General features: G+C 48.7%; 1 protein-coding gene across 8 annotated transcripts in view; it reads left to right on the top strand.

Annotated features, from left to right (window-relative positions):
- The window catches only part of CTBP2 (C-terminal binding protein 2), a 169,159-nt gene that overhangs the window by 37,588 nt on the left and 109,358 nt on the right, over positions 1–22,213 (top strand). For 7 of the 8 annotated variants that reach the window (XM_025274340.2, XM_025274342.2, XM_006080427.3 and 4 more), the window contains one exon: positions 14,553–14,657. The gene's annotated coding sequence lies outside the window, so the exon portion shown is untranslated. Of the gene's footprint in view, positions 1–1,295; positions 1,321–14,552; positions 14,658–22,213 lie in introns of those variants that run through there. The other variant, XM_025274341.2, reaches the window with a different exon arrangement.

Here is a 22,213-nt window from a genome sequence, read left to right as displayed (position 1 = left end):
ATGCTTCTTGAGATAATTTTAGGATCCTCCTGCAACATTGGTTGGAGAGGGTGGTGGTAAAGCAGTTGACCTACCCATGTTTCATCAAGTTTGGCTGAGATACAAACAGATTGGCAGTGAAAAGTCCCCTTTCCCTCGTCTTAGAACAGACTCTGAGAGCTCTCTGTTCCTCTGCTGTCGTCTCTGCTGACTCCTAGGTTATCCCCATGCTGGTCCCTAGTTCTGAGGTTGAGCAGTTATGAAGAGTCTGCACCTCAGTTGGACACTTGGTATGCGACATGCTTAACTGACTTGAGGTCCTTTGGTCTGTTTTCTTTGTGAGCACTTGTAGTTGGCCGGGGGCTGGGGAGGCAGCCTTCGTTCTGCTTGCCTTCCATTGAAGACGCTTTTTACCTTTTGTTGTTGCTCAGTTGCTAAGTCGTGTCTGACTCTTTGCAACCCCATGGACTGCAGCACGCCAGGCTTCCCTGTCCTTCACCATCTCCCAGAGTTTGCTCAAACTCATGTCCATTGAGTTGATGATGCCATCCAACCATCTCATCCTCTGTCATCCCCTTCTCCTCCTGCCTTCAATCTTTCCCAGCATCAGGGTCTTTTCCAATTGAGTTGGCTCTCCTCATCAGGTGGCCAAAGTACTGGAGCTTCATCTTTAGTTTTTACAAAAAACTACCCTTATTATTAAAACACAGTAGTGCCATGGACCGTGTGTGTTGTCTTGAGTTCCCCAAACAGTTGATGTTGACAAAGGCTTGCATTCCTTAAGTTGAGAAAAGGAGGGCTACAGTGTAAGGCTTTATCTGTATCTCTAAGCATTTCAGAAGAAAGATATATCTGTGCTCTGTGTTTAAATATAGCCTGGTGTTTGCTACTGAGTTGGAGAAGAAGCAATAGAATATGTAGGTCATTGACTTAGAAGAATGAGTTTGGAGTTTTTCTTTGCATCTGATTAACACCGTCTTACAATTGGGCTGTTGATGCTGTGCCATAATTGGGTTACACAGAGTTCAACGAGATACCTGGGAGGGAAACTGCAGGAATCATAAGAAATACCTTTGCCCCTTAAGGCATTCAGGGGTGTGACTTGGTGTTGGTCCCAGGGGCCAGGTGCTTCGCAGCCAGTGTGGAAGCGTTAAGCCCTCTAGAGTTTTATGGGGAGGAAGCATTCTCAGAGCTGCTCTCCGGAGCAGATCCTCAGGAACAAGAGGAGAGGGCTCTACCTAATCAGGGTAAATGCCAGCGGTGTATTTTAATACATGCTTGATTCAGAACGCACTGTTTGGAATTGCATATTTAAAAGGAAACTGCCATCCCCCTTTGAAGGTACGTGACATTTAAAAGATCTGTAGCAGGCGATAGGTTTGACAGCTTCAAATTATATTTGAAAGAGTTTTTCTTTTGAGAAAGAAAATGATTACTTCTATTTTAAATGTCATCACAAAGATATAAACATGTTTAATCAAATTATATATTTAATTTATGTAGAATGTAATTTTTATTCCCGCAGAGGAGTCGCTGGTTATTTCTTTATCAGCTTTGAAGCTGGGCAACGTTTGAAAGCGTTCAGCTTTTTTGAGTAAATGGCTATTTAAGGGTTTATGGAATCTGAAAAAATAGTATTATGATGGAAATATGTTTTATCTGTACATTGTACCGAATGGCACATTTTGGGGAGAGGGGGACTACTTTCATGATTGTTTCTGGGAGGCATTGAAGATACACTCCTGTTGAATGGGTTGAAAGAAGTGTGACCCTGAAGACAATAAGGCGAGACAGCAAAGATGCTCCTGTAATTTTCTCCTTCTGGGTTCTTTGAATCAGCAGGGAGGTGCCGGGGAGTATTGAGACTGACTGCCAGCTCTCCTTAAAAGGGAGACAACACGCGATCTCGGGCCAGACTCCAAACGCCACCAAAGACCTTGAGGTTGATACAGTGTGATTAAGTTGGGTCACAAGAGGCTGACGGGGAGTTTGAGGGCAGCCTCAAGGTCCCCAGGCTGCTGGAAAAGCAGGAATGTAAGCTGTGGGTCAGCTCAGACAGGTGGCTCGCTGGTTCTGCCAATCTGCTAGGACTCACCAGCTCCAGAACTTTCTCTGAGTGAGCTGGGTGTTGGAAGGTGGCCAGCCCAGCGTACAACCGCATGTGTCAGCCAGGGATGGTCTTGCCCTGTTCCAGCCTGCCGCCTGGTGTTTTGAGGCAGCCCGGTGGGGTCCGGGAGCCCTGGGGTTCCTTGCCCACTCATCCACATGGAGCAGCCCCGGGGGCTGGCTTTCTCCTGTCCTCTCTGGAGCTGTTTCGTGAGATGTGACCTGGGGAGCCCTGGGCAGCTGGCAGCAGCTGGGCAAGAGAAACCAGTCAGTTGTGCCTGTTCCCAGGAAAGATCTTACGTAGCAAGCATCTTTGCCAGCTCCAGTGGAGAAGGTCAGGGTTCAGGAGCCATGTACCCTGGCAGCCAAAGGAAGCTGATCCCAGTTCAGAGCATGAAGCGTGTCAACAGGCTAGGCTCCTTGTGGCTCCTTGTGAACAAACCCCGGTCCACCACAGAATGGAATTGCCCTGTTTATTGGTCAGCATGCGCCAAAGGAACAGCCAAAACAGGACAAAGCTACTTGTTATTTTTGTAATTAAGTTTGTCATTGTGACATAATCAATCACATGTAAGTTGTTAAGACCCTTTACCTGGTTTTCCCCCAGTTGATAACATCTAGTAAAACATAGTGATGATAAGGTGACCAGGAAACTGATACTGATACAATCCACAGATACTGTTCAGATTTCCCCAGTGTTACATGTATTCGTTTGGGTGTATTCACTTCTCCTGCAGTTGTATCATATTCCACAATGAAGATACACAACAGTGTCCCAACCCACAAGGCTGTCCCCTTTTCCCCGTTTCCAGCCACACCCACTTTAGGTGGCACAGACAGTTCATGGCCCACATACAAGCTTGTCAGCAGGGCTGGCTGACTTCCAAAACCCTGCTTACTCAGAGAAAGTTCTGGAGCTAGAGTGTCCTGCCTCCTCCCCAGGCCCTAAAGCCTGACAACCTCTAATCTGTTCTCCATCTCTGTAATTTTGTCCCTTAAGAATGTTATAGAAATGGAATCAGATGATATGTGATGTGTAGCCTTTTGGGGCAGAGTGTTTTCCCTCAGCACAGTTCCCTTTGAAATTCATTCAGGTTCTTGTATTGCTGGCTGGTTCCTTTTTGTTGCTGAGGAATATTCCATCCCAAGATTTTTTAACCCAGTCTTAGACTGGAACCCTGGGTAAGAGGAGATCCATTGTGGAAACCTGACAGTTGCAAAATGAGAGGAGTGAGACCTCTCTGGCCTCTGCGTAGCTTGCCCGCATCTTGCAGCAGATGTCCATGGGGGCGATGTTTGAAGAAGCTTGTGTGCTCTGATAGCTTGGCTGGTTTGGGAAGCCAGTGGAAGGGCCTGCCTTCACCCTGTGAGTTGTGTTCATCTGTGCTGTTGTGATTTTGAACCGTGCACCCGGACTGAAACAAAAGTTGGGATAAAAGGTGACTGGATTTTGATATTTTATTATTAGCACCGCTGCTATGAAAATAACAGACGGGAGTTCTGGTCTTGTGCACGAGAGAAGTTAAAAACTGCGTGAACGTGATTTCTTTAGAGGAAACCCTGAGCACCTCACTGGCATTGGCATGCCTTCATGAGAGCTGTAAAGTGACATAGCCCCAGAATCTAATTTCACAGGGTTAGGGTTAGTTTTGAGGTGTTCTTCCCTCAGAAAGTGGATGTATTTGCACTGTGTTAAACATATATGCTTGTGTATTTACACACGTGTCCTGTCAGTGAGGACAGCATTTATGAAGTTATTACCCCTATGCAAGGTCATCTGTATTTTCAAAATTAATGAGTGCAACGGAGTGATTCGGTATGTGAAGAAGTTCATTGACGATCCCCAGTGTTACTTAGCCTGATACATATGAATCAGGAGGTTTGTATCATCAGGCTGTTTGTAGGGGGAGGTTCCCTTTCCCGATAAGATGCTCTCTGAGGTCTCATCTGGCTCTGGGATTTATTCTTTCTTTTTTTTGGCTGCACTGCACGCCATGTGGGAATGTGGGATCTTAGTTCTCCGACTAGGGATCGAAGCCGCGTCCTCTGCAGCCATGCATGGGAAGTGCAGAGTCGTAACCGCTGGAACACCAGGGAAGTCCCTGGGATTCATTCTGAAGGCGAGAATTTGTTGCCTGTAGAGGAGACTTACTTTGGCCCCATGAATTTCCTTTCCATTCGACCTTGGGTCTTCACTCGTGTTTGTATTTGCGGGGTTGCACTGCATCCTGCTCCCTGGGACACGCCTAGCGCTGTAAATGGATTTTAAAAAGTGAAGTCTTCTCTTTGGTTGCAGGTACAGCAGCCGGTCCATTTGATGGCAGTGAAGCGCTTCATGTCACACCGAAATCTCCCCTGAATCTATAGGTTTGGGTTTGAATACATTTGTTTTGAAATAAAACAGAATTTCCTTTAGGCCTTTCTTCTTCCCAGGACTCTGGATTCTTGAATCACCCTAGTCCTGTTAGAAAATCATTTGTTACACAGTAGAAGTGTTCACAGATACGTGTTAGAGCTGAGTGCTTCATCTGCGGCATCATGCATCACCCAGTGTGGCCCCTCATTCTAGGTAAGAGCGGTCATGTCCGGGGTTTATTGGTGAAGAAGTGAAACAAGGGATCAGGCAGCTTTTCTGGGGCCACTCCCAGCCCTTCAGTGCTCCTTGCTAGTGGGCTGGTCTCCAAGTTCTCCAAGATAAAAATTATGTTGTCCCTGCTCACCTTCCCTGGTGGCAGCCATCAGGTTTCCCTGGTGGCCCAGATGGTAAAGAATCGCTTGCAGTGCAAGAGACGTGGATTCGACCCCTGGGTCGGGAAGATCCCCTGGAGGAGGAAATGGCAACCCACTCCAGTTTTCTGGGAAATCCCATGGACAGAGGAGCCTGGAGGGGTACAGTCCGTGAGGCTGCAAAGAGTCAGACACGATGGAGGGATTAACGCTCTTCACTGCTCACCTGGAGCTGACCAACTAAACCAGTGAGAAACCTGGTAAAGTGGTCGGTGCCCTTACAATACACGATGGAGTTGGAGATGGGGAAACAGTTGGTGAGAGCTGGGGTCTGAGGGGTTGCTAACCAGCTGAATTCATTTTTACCCAACTCCCTCCCAGCTCGATACTCTGCCTATAGTCCCATGATCAGTAGCAGTTGGTATCTAAATCTAGTCACTTTTTTTGTGAGTAATTTTTCCAGGGCTTGTGAACTCAGCCGTTTGACTCTCAAGTCATATATGTGTGTGTGTGTGTGTATGTTTGCATTTTATGCTTCTCTCTGCTCATTCTTCTGCAGTCTAGTCTGTAGCCAAGAACTTGGCTGGAGCCTGCCAAATCCACCTTGTGGCAGTGCCATCCTGTCCTGCAGGCGCTGGGGAGAGTGGGTTCTGAGCTCCCCGTGGGATCCCAGCTGCATTGGTGCCCCTTCCCCTGCCCCTCTGGGCTTCTCCCAGGTCGATTGGCCGCTGGAATTCAGGTTGATATGTTGGCATCCAGACGAGGGACACCTTTTTGTTTTAAGAGTTTTTAACGTTTTTTTTTTTTTAAAAACCCCACTTTTAAAAAGTCTTTATTGAATTTGTTACAGTATCGCTGCTATATTTTATGTTTTGGTTTTTGGGCCCTGAGGCATGTGGGATCCAACCCACACCCTCTACATTGGAAGGTGAAGTCTCAACCACTGGGCCGCCAAGGAAGTCCCATCACCCTGTTTTTAGATTAACTTCATGAGCTTGGAGGGGATACCTTACTACTTCCTTTTGGACTCACCTGCACAGTGCAGCTTTACTTAAGGGCTTAGATCCTAAGTAGAGCCAGGAAGCAGCAGCAGCAGGTCCGTTGCTGTATTCCCAGCCTCAGCTCCCTCTCCTGATGTAGAAGCCCACACAGACTCACTGTGCGTTTTCCAGATTGTAAGAAACCTGCCCTTTACAGAAAGTAGAGAAATCGAGGAAACTATGAAGACTGTTTTTATGATCCAAAAGACTTCTATTTTAAAAATCGCCTTAGCATGGAAAAATAATTTCTCTTAACACTTTGGGTGTATTTTCTGTCTCGTGCACTAAGAAGTTGGAGAAGGAAATGGCAACCCACTCCAGTGTTCTTGCCTGGAGAATCCCAGGGATGGAGGAGCCTGGTGGGCTGCCACCTATGGGGTCGCGCAGAGTCGGACACGACTGAAGCGATTTAGCAGCACTAAGAAGTGAAATTCACTATTCAAAGAATATTTTTTTTAATTTATAAGATTTGGAGTCTGTTTGTTTTTCCATTTGACCTACAAGTGTTTTTCCTAAGTTATGAAGTGTTTGAATTTTTAAAACTGAATAATCTGTTGAGATTACAGGTATCATAATATACGTAGGTATACCATGATAATTGTTTGTCATGTCTCTAGTGTCGCAGAAATAGTTATCCAACTCTTTTCTGTTTTAGGGATCACCTTAGGTGGTTTGTATTTTTGGCGTGGTGTGTGGAATCTTGGTTCTCAGACCAGAGATCAAACCCATGCCGTTTGCATTGGAAGTGCAGAGTCTTAACCACTGGCTGCCAGGGAAACCCCTGAGATGATTTATTTTTATTTTTATCTAAATCTTGGCTCCTCCTCTAGTTACTGCTTAGGGGTAGAATGAGCTGGGGGATGAACTCTAACTTTTCAGAAATGGTACTCCTTCATACTCCCACTGAAGTGGTGGGAGTTGGGAGGGTGTTTGTCTCACCAACTCTTCAAACATTCTATTCTGCCATCCGTGGATTTTACATTAAAGATCCTCGGCTCAGTGGGTTTTTTGTCTCTGTGTTGAGCATCAGGAGACTTGCTTGCTGTCTGACCCTGTGCGCCTGCTCAGTGGGGTACCTGATGGAAAGGAACTCAGCACACCTCTTCTGCGCCCTGCAATCTAACAGGGAGAAAGCCGAGGCTGGGGCATTCTTTCAAGATGCCCCACTGGTTAGTGGTTGCTACTTGTTATGTTCTCTTCGTGGGCTAGCCCATCTCTCTCCCAGTCCTGGCAGGTTCTCGCACCTCTCCTAGAGGTGGAAGTGCCTGGGCCTGTAGCTCTCTGGTTCACTTACTGTCTGGATCCACAAAAGGCCACCTACAGTATCTCTGATTTGCCTTATGGACTTATACCCCTGTTGCCTGATGCACTGAGCCAGGCTGATTGTAAGGGGGTCCTTCCCCAGAAAGGACTCTCCACTCCTGGGCATTTCAGAGTTAACAAGGCGGCCTCATGGCTTGTCTGACATTGGGACAGACGCTCGGGGTCACAGCCAGGCTTCTGGGAGCTGGGGGTCAGACTGCTCAGACCAGCACTTCCACGGCCAGCTGGGCAGTTTAGGTGTGGGAACGCTGCTTGAATTCACAGGATGACGTTGTTGTGTGTGGGTTGCTGCTCACGGCTCCACTTTTCTTTCTTTCTTTCAAAACTTGGCTCACATCCGGCCTGAGCACCCGTCGATTTGCTTTCCATGTTCATTTTTCCAGCTGTATCCAACCCCACCCCCACCCTCAATCTGGCATCTTGATGCCCTTGTTTATTTCTCCATCTCTGGAGCCACTGAGAGCAGAGGCTTTCTCCAGACGATTGAAGCCCAGCTAATGCTATGAGGCTAGACTCCTCCCGGTCACCTAGCCCAGCTCAAATCTGGCTCTGTAGGGTGGGTGCGAAAGCAAAAAGCTCAAAGGCAGCTGAGGAATGGACACATTAATTGACTACATCTGAGACAACACTGAGAAAATACCCTATTTTGTTTTCCTTAAGAAAGTGGCTGGGTTCCAAGACTTCCCTTACACTTTTCCACTGGCTGTCCTTATATTTGAAGACAGAGTTCTGAAATCTTGGCTGTTGGGCCTCTTCGTGTTCTTAAAGCTTAAACCCAGCTGAAGATATTTAATATTACAGAATTTCCATAAGCATTCCCTCTGCAAAGACTGGATGTGAAGTTCGTGCCTGGAGGGCACGTTTCTTCTTGAAGCTGGAACTCTTGGACACAGGGGTAATCATGAAGTGTTGATTTGACCTTAGGTGTCTTGATAGTAGCGTAATTGTATCGGGACATGGAAAATTAACTTTCAGGGTCCCCACCCCTCCTCAATAAAGGGTAATTGTTTCCAAGCTAATTAATACGGTTTATTCATTATTAGGCAATCGTATATGGAATTGAATCCTGGGAAGGAATGACGTGGCTGTAGAAGGGGAAGGCATCTCAGGTCATACCGTGTTAACTCTGTCTTGCCCAGCTTTTCCGTCTTTGGAGGACTTTCTGCTTTCCTGGTGACAACCAGTCCAGAATTCCACACTGTTTTATGCCTGCTGGACCAGGTCTTTCTTGGGGCGAGAGGGCTGTTAACAGCCCCTGTGAGAGGCTGGGCCCCACCCCAGGTGACTTGGGTCAGCCTGAGGTCCTGGTTGGGGTCAGAGCACACTTGTGTGGCCCCCGAGTTCTGAGCCCAGGGGCAGAGGTTGGGGGGGGGGTCTACATCCCAGCAGCTCCTGGCCCTTCCCACTCAACCCACCTCACCCCCCGCTGCTCAGAGATGCCCTTCTGTGCTCCCAGCAGCCCCCCATGTATGCAGCTCTGGTGTCTTGGCCCAGTCCAAGTCCGAAACTATCTGTTTCTGTTGTGGATGATCGTGGGTCCCTGGATGTCGGGGAGAGCTGCTGAGGGTGGTCAGGTGTGAATCAGGAGCTGGAGGGATTGGGGAGGGGCCCAGGCTGTTCAGGGGTCCCGTGAGCTGTGCTCCAGGAGCCCGTGGCCTCAGATTGGCACCTCTGTGTGAGTGTCCTTCTGTCTGGGTGTGCCTCTCTGGCCAGAGGACTTCTTTTTGCTGATAGGGGTGGGTCGGTTCTGCAAGGCAGGCATTTGGTTTCTCTTGGGGACTTCTGGATTCCATGTCTGCTTGAGGCTTTTCCCCACCCGCCACCCTTGAACTTGAGATAGTTCTGAGGCTCTGCTGTGGATACACGGGGAAAGCCCCTGGCACCCACTTCCCAGGCCCTCATGTCCTTACTGTGACCCCATCCCTGAGGGTCACTCCCCTTTTGCACAGATTGACACGGTGCTGTGTGGCTGGTGTGTGCAGCGGGAACAGTGAACAGGTCACACAGGCCTGGCCTGGGGTGACCTCCAGATCACCACGGCTCCTCAGGACCGGCTTTTGTCTAGAGCTGGGGCTCAGGTTCCGTGTCTGTGGGTCCCTCTTGCAGCAACCCATGGGCAAGTGGTTCCTTCTGCCTGGGGTGCAGGTGGGCAGCTGGATGCCCCAGGGTGGGGCCCTGCAGCTGTGGGCAGCTGACCAGCATTTCCGAGAGTGACCGTGCATCACTTCAGTCATACTTATTTAAAAAACTTTTTCTTTTGTTTTGGTATAGCCAGTTAATGATGCCACGATAGTTTGAGGTGGACAGCAAAGGGACTCAGCCGTACCTACACGTGTATCCATTCTCCCCTAAATTCCCCTCCCATAACATTGAGCAGAGTTCCCTGTGCTGTACAGGAGGTCTTTGTTGGTTATCCATTTTAAACGCGGCCATGTGTGCCTGTCCATCCCGAGCTTCCCTACGACCCCTTCCCCTCATCCCCTCCTGACAACCCTAGACGCGTCCTCTGAAGCCTGTGAGTCTGCTTCTGTTTGGTAGATAAGTTCATGGGTGTCATTTCTTTTTAGATTCTGCATCTAAGGGATGTTATACGCTATTTCTCCATCTCTGTCTGACTTCACTCAGTATGTTCAGTTGTAAATTTGATAACAGGCGCCCTCTTGAGAGGGCCCGCCAGCAGCATCTGAGCCGAGAACACTGACGAGCACGAAGCCTGGGATTCTGGACCATTCTCCACCCGGTCCCGTGTTCCTTTCCTGAGCACAGCCTTGCCTCAGGACTCTCACCATGGGGAGGGCGGGTCCACCCTGCCGGCAGGGAGCATGCGGGTCCCTTTGTGACCTGGCAAGAGGTTCTGGACTCTTCAGCCAAACGGGAACCATTTATCTCATGATGCGAGCAGAGACTGGTTTGGTCCTTAGCTGAGGCTGGTGATGACACACTCATGTCGGGGTCACGTGCCGGTGTCTGATGACCACTAGCATTTACTGAGCGCTTGCTGGACCCTGCCCTGTGCCGAGCCCCCCAGGCATGATCTCTTCAAAAGGACCTGATCAGCCGTGAAGCAGACGCTGTCACCTCCATCTCAGATGGGACAGAGTCCCAGGGCATTGGTCACCTCGACCCGAGGAGCCTGGGATTCTTCGTGGAGTCCTGTTAACTCCACGCTCTCCCCTCCATTCCTCCCCACTCGCCCCTCTACTGCAGTAAATTCGTGATTGCCTGAGGGAAGAGTCTGTGGACTACTTTCTGGTTCTCCGTTGAAGTACTAAATTTTTAAAATTCATTTTTGGCGGCACTGGGTCTTTGTGGCCGCCCACAGCCTTTCTCTACTTGGCAGCGAGCAGGGGCTACTCTCTGGCCGAGGTGCGGGGGCTTCTCATTGCGGTGACTTCTCATCGCACCCACTGGTTGCAGCCCCGGGGCCCTACTTGCTCCGTGGCATGTGGACCAGGGATCAAACCTCTGTCCCCCACATTGGTAGGTGGATTCTTAACCACTGGACCAGCAGGAAAGTCCAGAAGTACTAAATGTGAAGGGGGCCCCCTGGATCCGAGATAAGCACAGCGTGAAGGAGGGCAGGTTCCAGTTAAGACCCGTTTTCTCTCTGCACCGGGTTTTCTTGCTTCTGTCCTCAGTTAGCCCTTGAGGACCTCCTCTGCTGCTCACAGATGTCCAGGCCAGGCCTCGCTTTTGCTCACTGGCCACCTTGTTCCTCCCAGCCAGAGGGAGAGGAACAGAGGCGCTTTCCTTGGAAGCCTGCCCCCGCCGCCCATGGCTGGACAGAGGACGGGCATTTCAAAGCCTCCGTGACCCAAATGTGAGTCCGACAGAGCAGAGAATCCAGGTGGGGCTCAGGCAGGCCCCGGGTGGTAGCAGAGCGGACTCATCACCGCTTTAGAGGCGTTAGAAATACTTCATCCATAGTCAGTGCCGGTAAGTGGGTACTTTGTGGTACCTGCCGCAGGTAGGGTTGGGGGGAGTCCCAGGGAGCCCACGCTGGGCTACCCGCATGGCCCTCTTCTCTGTAGAGTTTGGATGGGGCAGGACCTTCATGCAGGGCACAGAGCGGAGCACAGTGGCCACTGCTTGAGAGAGCAAAGTTCAAGTGGGAACGGGGCTGGTCCTCCCGGAATGAGCCAGGGCAGAGTCTCTCAGGCCCCCTTGCAGACCTTTTTAGAGTGCATCTCTTTCAGTTTTAACTGTGGACCTAAAAGGTAATTTTCATACACTCAACTCAGGATAAGAAGAAGCTAAGTCCAGGTGGTGGGGACTCGGCTAGGCAACGCGTCTCAATTTGTAAGTTTCCTGCATGAAAAGCCTAGCCTTGGCTCAGACCCCCGCAGGCCCTGGGTGCTGCCCCTTCGCGCACGCGTGTGTGTGTGTGTGTGCGTGCGTGCGTGCACGAGCTCACACCTTCATCATCAACTGCGGCAGAACACATTTGCCAAGTGGGTGCTGCCCCTTCTCGTGTGTGTGTGTATGTGTGTGTTGCCCCTCCCCTCCTGTGTGCGTGCACTTGCTCACACCTTCATCATTATCAACTGTGGTGGAACACATTTGCCAAGTGATGTTTAATAGATTCACCCAGGTTATTGTACAAAAATAGATGCCCTTTCCCTTGGCCAGATGAAGCCGAGTCAACTTGGAGCTTCCTGGCATCTACTGGCTGAGGCCGAGTTTTGTACTTTGTGGAACAGCCTGCTTAGGTTCCTGGGGTTGCTGGTTTAGGGGCGGTGGTGATTTTAATCAGCCCAGTCATTTCTGTGTCTTGTTGTATACTCCTGGAAGTTCTTAGAGGAATCCTGCCAAGAAAGCTTCCCCTGGCGAATCCTCGGGGCACGGCCCCCCGTTGTACTGTCATCAAGTATCTACGGAAACAAAGTGTTTTTGAATTTTTAGCCTTTCTGTGGCTCCAGCCTTTTTAAGTACTTCTTTTCCACCTTCAAGTAACAATGGGCATTCGCTTTAAAGACTCGGACAGTCTTCCAAGCTTTTTAATGTTCTTAATCCGCTAAAGGAGCTGTCACTGTTCACTTGGGCAGACTGCAGGCTCTTCCAAATTTTTGGCTTGAAATTCCATGGAAGGTCACCTCCTCTGTGAGGCCTTCTGCACAGTGGGGTTGTCTGTTCCCTATTTAATTAATTTCACTGTGAAGTATCTCAAGGAGAGAGTCTGTACCCACCACTAAGATCAGGTCGATTTTTAACGTCACCTTTGTCGTCGTGCCTTCGTTGAAAAGAATGTTACTGACACGCGTGTGTGTACACACACACACTTGTATGTTGTTGTTTAGTGGCTCAGTCATGTCCGACTCTTTTGCAGCTCCATGAACTGTAGCCTGTCAGGCTCCTCTGTCCAAGGGATTTCCCAGGCAAGAATACTGGAGTGGGTTTCCATTTCCTTCTCCAAGAAGTCTTCCTGACCCAGGGATTGGGAGATCCACATCTCCTGCATTGGCAGGCAGATTCTTTACCACTGAGCCACCTGGGAAGCCTTTTAAACATAAATAAATATATATTATTTATTTTTAATATGATATGTATTATATATATAGATATATATATTTTTTTTTTAGTTAAATGTTTGGTTTCCCGCAGTGTTCCATGTTTGATTTCCCGCTGTGTTCCAGACCTGGAGGAATTTGGAGATGAATGATGTGTAATCAAGGCATTAAAATATTTTAGAGACTTGATGTTGTGCAGAGTATGTCACAGCCTGGCAGTCTGACCGAAAGGTGTTACAGAAGATGTCCAGGCAATGGGATTTGAAGGGTGGATGAGACTTTGTTAGGCAGGTTCTCGCTGCCTCCAAAGGATGTTCCCTTGGCTGTAATAGATACTTAGTCAAGGAAACTGGCGTTAGAGGCTTGCGACCATGGAGAGCCCATGACTATCCGTCCCTTCCCAGCACGTCAGAGATTGGATGTCTCTGCTCTCCCCACCCACTCCCTTGAATTGGAAAGTTTGGGGTGTAAGGCAGTGTGGGGCACGGTGGGAGTGAATTACTTCTTGCCTTTGGGTATATGCTAACCTTGACCATAGAGACCACCATGTTCCCGTTCTTGACTCAGTACTAGTGGACAAGCAGAAGCTGGCTGGTGTCAGGGTTTGGACCCTTCCTTACATTAGAAAGAGCACAGGAATATGGCGTTCTTTCTTTCTTTCTTTTTCTTTTAATTAGGAAATTATTTATTTATTTGGCTGTGTTGGGCCTCAGTTGCAGCATGTAGAAATTGTTAGTTGTAGCACGTGGGAGCTAGTTCCCTGATCAGGGATTGAACCCGGGCCCCCTGTATTGGGAACGTAGAGTCTTAGCCGTTTGACCACCAGGGAAGTCTCAGGAGTATGGTTTCTTTTGAATGGTTTGAAAAGTAGAGTGCAGCTGGGAAACAGGTTACAGTAATTTCATACATTTTTTAAAAACATCAATCAACTGTTTGAATGCAGCTTGATTGTAAGGTGAGCCTGGAAATGGTCAGGGTCGGCTGCAAGAGTTCTTTCTCAGGGGACTTGAGAAGGACTGCCCGAAAACATGAACACACCTGGTGCCTGGCACCTCTGATGTTGCCGTTGTTTCTGTCCTTCCTGGGAACGGACGGCACAGGGAAGACACGCGTGCGCCTGGGTGTTTGCCTTTTCTGTCAGCCCTGGGAGCTGTGACTTCTGCATCCACCCCCTCTCACTGCTCTGAGTGCGCAGGAAGTGGTTCAGATAATGTGGAAGGTCCCATATATTTCCTCTTCCACGTATAGTAAAATAAATGTGAGTGCTGTTTAATGCATCACCTCGTTTCATATTGCATTTGCCAAGAAAGTGCAGTTTTATTGAACATTAGGATTGAATTCTTAACTGAGTAATCAATTTCAGTAGTAAGTTAAAATGCCTTCTATTAACGACACCTGCAGCCGTTCATCAGTTACAGTGGATTAACAGTTGTCAGCACTTAGCTAATAGCACTTATAAACCATGGGATTCTGGTTTGCACTTTATAATTCCATATTTCTCAAACTGCTGGTAAGATGGTTTGCTTGAAGGTATTGATTGTTTTGTCCCTTTGCTTGCTATTTGGAGATGTAAAGAAGTTAAATGACATTTTCACGGTGATGACACGGTATCACCTTCTGGTTTTGCACACTTGGCTTCGTGTCAAAATAGATGGAAAGAGATCATTTGTTCTGGTGCTCTACTGTTTAATTTGATCTGGTGTGTGACTAAAGCAAGACAAATAGTATTTTTAATGAAACCATTTAATAACCTCTGGTAGCTTAGAATCGAAGGCATTGGAAAAATGCAATTAAAGGATGGCTAGATGTAAACAACAAAGAAAGAAATCACTGCCTCAGCTCCACTGACCCATTTCATTTTTGCTTTCAGGGTTTCATCGCCTTAAATGGTTTTGAACCAATGAAGCTGGATTCTCTTAAAAAAGACGGACAGCCCATCGTGTGAACTATAGAGTTTGTGGACAAATTTATGTTGGTGAGTTATTATAAAATGGCTCCAGGTAAAAGTTCAGGTTTTTCAAAAAATCCCCTTTGGAATGTGTTTTCAATTTGTTGATGACTATGGATCTCCGGCAGCCTCTGGATATTTCATTGGGACGTTTACTAGAGGAATCATATCGATTGTCTTTCAATTAATTGCATCTGGTATTTTCATTTATCAAAAGCAAAATACATGTAATTAACTCTGAAGCAATACAGTTCAGTGTAAAGTGATGTTGCTGCTGCCGCTGCTGCTATAGAGATAAGTCAACGGAAATTACACTAGGAAACTCGAGTCAGGATGGAGCCGTGTTAGGGCTTCTCGACATATTAATTACAAAGAATAAAAATGAATTAGGGAAATAGCCCCATGCCATGCCGAGTGGCTCGAGCAAAATGGTAGATGGACGTCTTTAGGAAGAAAGCAGCCTGCTGATGCTGCTGCATCTTGAATGAGCTGAGAGTCTGAGAGTCACAGACCTCCAGGATGTCCTTTTTAAATTTTTTGCCACAACCTCACAGGCCTGCGGGAGAAAGTGTTAGTCACTCAGTTGTGTTCGACTCTTTGAGCCCCCATGGACTTAGCCTGCCAGGCTCTTCTGTCCACGGAATTCTCCAGGCAAGAATACTGGAGTGGGTAGCCATTCCCTTCTGCAGGGCATCTTCCAGACCCAGGGATTGAACCCATGTCTCCTACGTTGCAAGCGGATGCTTTACTGTTACCTGGCCAGGGATTAAACCTGTGCCCCCTGCAGTGGAAGTGTGGAGTCTTAACCGTTGGACCACCAGGGAAGTCTCCTCTAGGATGTCCTGAACATAGAATGATTTCTTTGTGGTGGAATGGATTAGGGATGTGGGTGTGTTATGAGGAGAGCCTTCAGTTGTCGGCCTTCATGTGGAGTGTGGTTGAGAAAATATTGATGGATAGTCTTAAGTCCCCTTCCCACCACCAGAGCAAGGACTTGGAGTGGGTGGGGTGAGGGGGCTTCTGAGTTAATTTCAACGTGTCTTTAGCCATTTCCCACAAAACCTTTACAGCGTCTCAAAGTGCCAACTTCTCAGAAATGATTGATTTTCATCCTGCTAGGGGAAAAAAAAATTTGCTCCTTAAGCTGACAGTGTAATTTTAAAGCCAGAAAAAAAAAAGGTGAGAAAACTTTCTTGGTGTTCTTTCTGTCTAGGCCCTGGGTTTACTCCCTGCAGTATTGAGTAGGACAGACCATCTCTTAGCTGTGGATCAGGGGCTCACAAAGAATTTGTGCAGCAGCGTCCGTGCCTGGGACTCCAAAGCAGGTCCCTGCACGTGGCTCTGGAGTAAATGTTAGTAATAACACAGAAATACACGCTGCCTTTAAAATGTTAGCCTTAGGCGGCCTGGCTTTGGTGGGTGGTCCTCCCTGGGCGTGAGACACTGACCCTCAGTCTCAAGCCAGCCAAGGGGGTGTGGTCCAGGAGGGATCTCCCTGTACAGTCTCCCCCCATTTCCCATGGAGGAAAGTCACTTGTCGGCCCTGGGGCTGCTCCCCCGGACCTGGGCCTGCAGAACCTGTTCCCCAGCAGGTCCCTCTTAAAGGCTTTTATTTGTGAAATGAGTAGTTCTACTGCAGTGGTCCCCGTGAGCCCCCGCCTTGTATTCTGGGTTGGCCAGAACATTTGTTTGGATTTTTTCCCATAACATCTTATGGAAAAATCCAAACGCACTTTTTGACCAACCCAATAGACGTCCAGAAACCTTTGCCAAGAGTCGTCTGAGAAGGCTGCCCGGCCGAAGGTCACAGCAGAGTGTGCAGGTCACAGAGGGTGACTTAGCAGAGAGGGCTCCGTAATCTTTGAACAAGTCTGAGTCTTTGTTTTGAAGGGATGAGAAGCTAGAAATAATCGGTGAACCTCCTTTGGGACAGTGGGACATGGGTGTGTCTGTTTTAGTCATGGAGGCCTCTCTCAACCATATATGCTCAGTTTTGCCTTTTAAAGCCAATATTTCTTTCTTTTCTGGCCGCCACTCATTCTTGTAAAAGAAGCCTTTGTTTTAAAGACCTCATGTGCTGTAATCTGCCCCAGGTTCTTGGGCAGGGACGTCATTGCACACATTCTTTGTGGACTTGGGAAAGTTCCAAGACAGGGCTCTGGGGCTGAAGATGTGTTCAGCGGCTCACAGCAGTGGAGATCCTTCAGGCTCCCACGCGCATCCAGTTTCACGTCCAACACTGGCAGTGCCCGAACCAAACATCAAAAAAATGGTTAAGTAACAGCGTTTTCATTTGACTCAACCTAATAATTGTACCACTGCAGGATCCTGTTGATCGGTGATCTCTATCTCAGAGAGAAGAACATTCAATTCAGTTCAGTTCAGTCTCTCAGTCGTGTCCGACTCTTTGCAACCCCATGAATCGCAGCACGCCAGGCCTCCCTGTCCATCACCAACTCCTGGAGTTCACTCACACTCATGTCCATCGAGTCGGTGATGCCATCCAGCCATCTCATCCTCTGTCTTCCCCTTTCCTTCCTGCCCCCAATTCCTCCCAGCATCAGAGTCTTTTCCAGTGAGCCAACTCTTCACATGAGGTGGCCAAAGTATTGGAGTTTCAGCTTTAGCATCAGTCCTTCCAGTGAACACCCAGGACCGATCGATCTCCTTTAGAATGGACGGGTTGGATCTCCTTGCAGTTCAAGGGATTCTCCAGAGTCTTTTCCAACACCACAGTTCAAAAGCATCAATTCTTCGATGCTTAGCTTTCGTCACAGTCTGACTCTCACATCCATATATGACCACTGGAAAAACCATAGCCTTGACTAGACGGACCTTTGTTGGCAAAGTAATATCTCTGCTTTTCAATATGCTGTCTAGGTTGGTGATAACTTTTGTTCCAAGGAGCAAGCATCTTTTAATTTCATGGCTGCAGTCATCATCTGCAGTGATTTTGGAGCCCCAAAAAATAAAGTCTGACACTGTTTCCAGTATTTCTCCATCTATTTCCCATGAAGTGATGAGACCAGATGCCATGATCTTCATTTTCTGAATGCTGAGCTTTAAGCCAACTTTTTCACTCTCCTCTTTCACTTTCAATAACAGGCTTTTGAGTTCCTCTTCACTTTCTGCCATAAGGGTGGTGTCATCTGCATATCTGAGGTTATTGATATTTCTCCTGGCAATCTTGATTCCAGCTTGTGCTTCATCCAGCCCAGCGTTTCTCATGATGTACTCTGCATATAAGTTAAATAAGCAGGGTGACAATATACAGCCTTGACGTACTCCTTTTCCTATTTGGAACCAGTCTGTTGTTCCATGTCCAGTTCTAACTTGCTTCCTGACCTGCATACAGGTTTCTCAAGAGGCAGGTCAGGTGGTCTGGGATTCCCATTTCTTTCAGAATTTTCCACAGTTTATTGTGATCCACACAGTCAAAGGCTTTGGTGTAGTCAATAAAGCAGAAATAGATGTTTTTCTGGAACTCTCTTGCTTTTTCCGTGATCCAGCGGATGTTGGCAATTTGATCTCTGGTTCCTCTGCCTTTTCTAACACCAGCTTGAACATTAACATAGCATAAATGCATCCAATGTCAGGATGAGATGGCAACACACTTCCTGTAACAAACTTCCTGGGCACCTAGCATGCTCAGACATTCCGCCTTGTATGATGGTTCTCGGGACGTAGGTGTTTTTAGCGTAACTTGTGGGAACAGGTTTTTTGCAGTGCTCTGGAAAAGCTCAAGAAGCTCAATGTGACCCTGGAGTTGGCCCTAATTGGAGCATGGCCACCATGCCTGGAGGATGATGCCTCGTGGTGTCTGCACTCTCACCCATGGCAACCGTGGCCCTGTTGGCCTGGCTCCTCCCCAGCACTGGGCAACCTGCCAGTAGATTAGCCTTTGCCCCTGACCACCCCCAGGTATACTCGCAGGGTGGGGTTCGTCCTTGTACCAGGAACATGTGTTAGTTCCGGGCTCTTCTCTCCTCGGCTCATTTCTGCACCCAGCACGGTGTACCCCACTTTTCGGGTGGCTATCCCCGATCAGCCCCACCTGTAGCCCCTCTGGGGAAGCATCTTGAATTGCAGCCTGAGAAAGGGACCCCATGTCGATTTCAACCTGATAGCTTACCTGTTGAGTTCTTCTAGACACATCTTTTTTAAGGTAGGGACAGGAGAAGGAAATAGATGAAGACTTCAGTTCGTGGGAAGCCCGTCTTGGAATGGCAGGTCTGCGTGGTGCTAGGACCATGCGTAGGTCTTTCTTGTCTTCTTGGCATATTTGTGCGTGTTCTCATTTAAGAGCATTAAGATTTCCCTATATTTCTAGACTTGATACTCTGGCTTTTGTGGATTTTTCTTTTCCTAACTTCAGACATTTCCACTTTCTCCCCAGAGGCTCCTCTGTCGTCCGTAATGAACAACTACCCGCTACGTTAAGATCTGTTGCACTTTGTCCTGCTTTTACTGTCCAGCCTGTAGCTGTTGCTTGCTCACTGGCTTCTGGAACCAGCGTCAGTTCTCCCGGGGTTCGGGTGGGTCCATTGTTTCTTCTTGTGCCATTTGTTATTAAGCGTTAATATTTGTAGCGGTGCCAGGTAACCTTGTAATTTCAACAGAAGTGTCGGGGAAAGAAATAAGTGCTTGTTGTCAAACGTCTACAACTAAGTGGAAACACAAATCACAGCCCTTAGCTTTTATTCTGTGAAGTGATGGTGGGGTAGCGGTGGCTGTGGTTTGGCAGACACGGGAGGGTATCCGGCTGCCTGCACCCAGAGAAGCGCGCGCGCTGCTTTATTTTGACAGATTGCGATAATGCTGTAGAAGCTTGACCGGCCTCACAAAACCCCAGGGAAAGGTGATCTGAGGTTCTCCAGGAGCCGGTGACTCAGGGGAGGGCCTCGCGAAGTCTGCCTTGGGGACCAGGCAGTTGTGACCTGAGTGTGGCTTCAGTGGGCCAGGGGGGTTCAGTCACGTCGTCTCCAGTCTTTAGGGTTTCTGCCAACACAGCTTCCTTCTCCCCCGACAGAAGGGGAAAGGACTGCCTTACCCCAGAAGCAAATGCCTGCACCCTGCAGCCACCCTGACTGCTGCTTCCCCCGGGCACTGGAGGGACCCGGCTCTGGTCACGCTGGTCCTCGGTTGTGGCCTCCAGGGTCCCCTGGAGCTCAGTCTGCTCAAAGGGCGTGTGATCCTCCTCTGACTTTTAGGCTAGAGGCACGGCTGCCAACATGAGAAACCACAAACCAGAGCACGATTCGCTGGGCCTTTCATCTCCGGGGACTCTCTAGATGAGAAACAGCCAGGAGGCCGCAATCCGGGCGGCGGGGATGATGCTGATGGACCTGCAGCTTGCTCTCTGTGGAGCGAGGGCAGGGCCCTGCTGGAGCTCTGGTTCCTGGTTCTTGTCTGTGTTTCTTCCTGAGCCGTGGATCCAAGCTCCTGCAGGGGCCCTTCTCTGGAAGGTGTTGCTCAGCCCTTATCCTTTCCTCCTAGAATTTCCAGATTCCCACGAGGCTTCTTGGGCAGCCCCAGGGAGATCAGCCAGCCAGTCCCCTTGTTCTGTTTTCAAATACTGTTTGTATCCTGCTCACACGGGTTGAGGTCCCCAGCCCTCTCGTTCTAGTGGGTCATTTTCCTGCTCTGTTGGTGCTGGTCCCTGCCTCCCGGCCCTCCAGACTGATGGCTGGTTCTAATCCAAGTCTCTTCCCCAGCCAGGGAGGCATGGAACTCTGGCATCCATGTGTCTGGAATATAGACAGTCTGCCTCCTGCACTTCCTGGGGTTCCCGGCCAGGGAGGGACTCTACTGAGCTGTTCTGCTGGGCAGGGGGTGGGCCTGCCTGGGAGAGACTGCTTCTTGCAGCCCTCTGTCCTGGGAGGGACATGAGTTGGGTCATCACCGAGCACGCCATTCAGTGTTGTGCAGGGACAGGCTAGATATTGGCCCTCTCTTCCCAAGATCCTATGACCTTGGCTGAGATTCCTGTTTTATTAGTGAGTAATAATAGTATTAATTTATTAAGTGATGCTGAGATCATATGCCAGCACGTGGGGCCCACGAGTAGACCTGGGCCTCAGACTCCGATGGTGTAACCCCAGATTCAGGGTTCCCTAGGTCCCTGCTGACACACTTCAGTCGTATGACTTGCTCCCTCCCAGCATACAGGACCCCTCTGTAGCGATGACTCTGTCATTATTGCCCCTGGGGTCTGCGGCTCTCTGGGAAGTTCATGTTCTCGTGTGTGTGATGGAGTCTGTCCCTGCCCCAGGCACTTGGTCCCCGGGATGCGGGGGCTGACTGTGGACTGGGGGCCTGTCCCTGGGGGTGTGACTGTGTGCCAGGGAAAACCCCTCTGAGTCCAGCCGTGATGGGGACCTGGACAAGCCCCCACACGGGGATTCCTGCCCCTGGCCTCCCTGATAGACAGGAGCAGCCGCCCCAGGTTCTGGGGCCACCAGAGGCCTGTGTCATGGGTCTGATCCTTATCACTTCCCTGGGACTGGGAGCCAGGTGGGTGTGGGAGGGAAGAGTGGATGGGGGTAAGGACCTGCGACAGGCTTAGGGCCAGGCCCGCCGATGGACATACTTCATGTTGACTGTAAGTTTCAGGTTGAGTGTGTACAGGTCAGTGTGTGAGTGGGTGGGGAAATGGACTTTCTCGTATATAAAATTGTTTGGGTCTCAGGCAAGCATTTTGCGTTGTGAGTAATTGGAGAGGAAGAGGTTATTTCTTTGTATAAATATTTTTGTTGAGCATTTATATGTTACCACTGCTGCTGTAAGTATTTCTAGAATGCATTGGGCCAGTTAAACATCTTTTTAAAATACAGTCTTAGTCTTAGGCCCTTTTGGTGGTCGTTCCATCTAGATCTTTGTGGAGGAACACACAGCAGCTCCCCAGGTTCAAGTGTACATCTGGCCCGGCTTTCAACTTCTCAGCTGTAAACGCTAAGGAAATATTGCACAGCCCAGGAAGCAGCCCAGGTGATGCGGGAAGATCCAGGACACTTCGGAGTTTCTTCATTTACTTTCTGGGTCTTGAGTTGCCGTATATTTTCTTAAGTCTTTCTTAAGTCTTGCCGTATATTTCCTAAGTCTTTAGGAAGTGGCTGGACTTCAGTCAGCCAAGGTGGAAGTGGCTTCCCCCTGCTCTCCCGTCTGTCTTAACATGTGGTGGAACACTTTTGCTTTATTGATGGTTGATTCTTTTATTTTCGGCAAACTTGGCAACTCCCACCTGGCCCCATGCTGTTAAAAATAGTCTTCCTGGTTAACTGAAGGCATTTGCAATTCATTCTTCCACGTAGCCATTAAGATAATTCCCTTAGACTCTGTACCAGTTAAAGATAAATAGGAGGTTTTAAAGAAAATGCCTTATAATCCGTCGGTTTGTGTGTGCAGGCAGATGGGTAATACTTGAGAATGTCCGCTGTGAGTGGACTCCTGTGAAAGGGGGTAAAATGCAACATTTTTCTGTACTTCTCTGAAGCAGCAGCCCGAACAGTGACATTTATACATATTTTATAACGTGGTTTCTTTAAGCAGAGGGTTCAAACAAATCAATTTCTCAGCAGTCTACT

The sequence above is a fragment of the Bubalus bubalis genome, chromosome 23 (assembly GCF_019923935.1).
Source record: "Bubalus bubalis isolate 160015118507 breed Murrah chromosome 23, NDDB_SH_1, whole genome shotgun sequence".
Taxonomy (NCBI): Eukaryota; Metazoa; Chordata; class Mammalia; order Artiodactyla; family Bovidae; genus Bubalus; species Bubalus bubalis.
The sequence above is the reverse complement of the archived record's forward strand: the minus strand, read 5'-3'. Positions and strand labels throughout refer to the sequence as shown.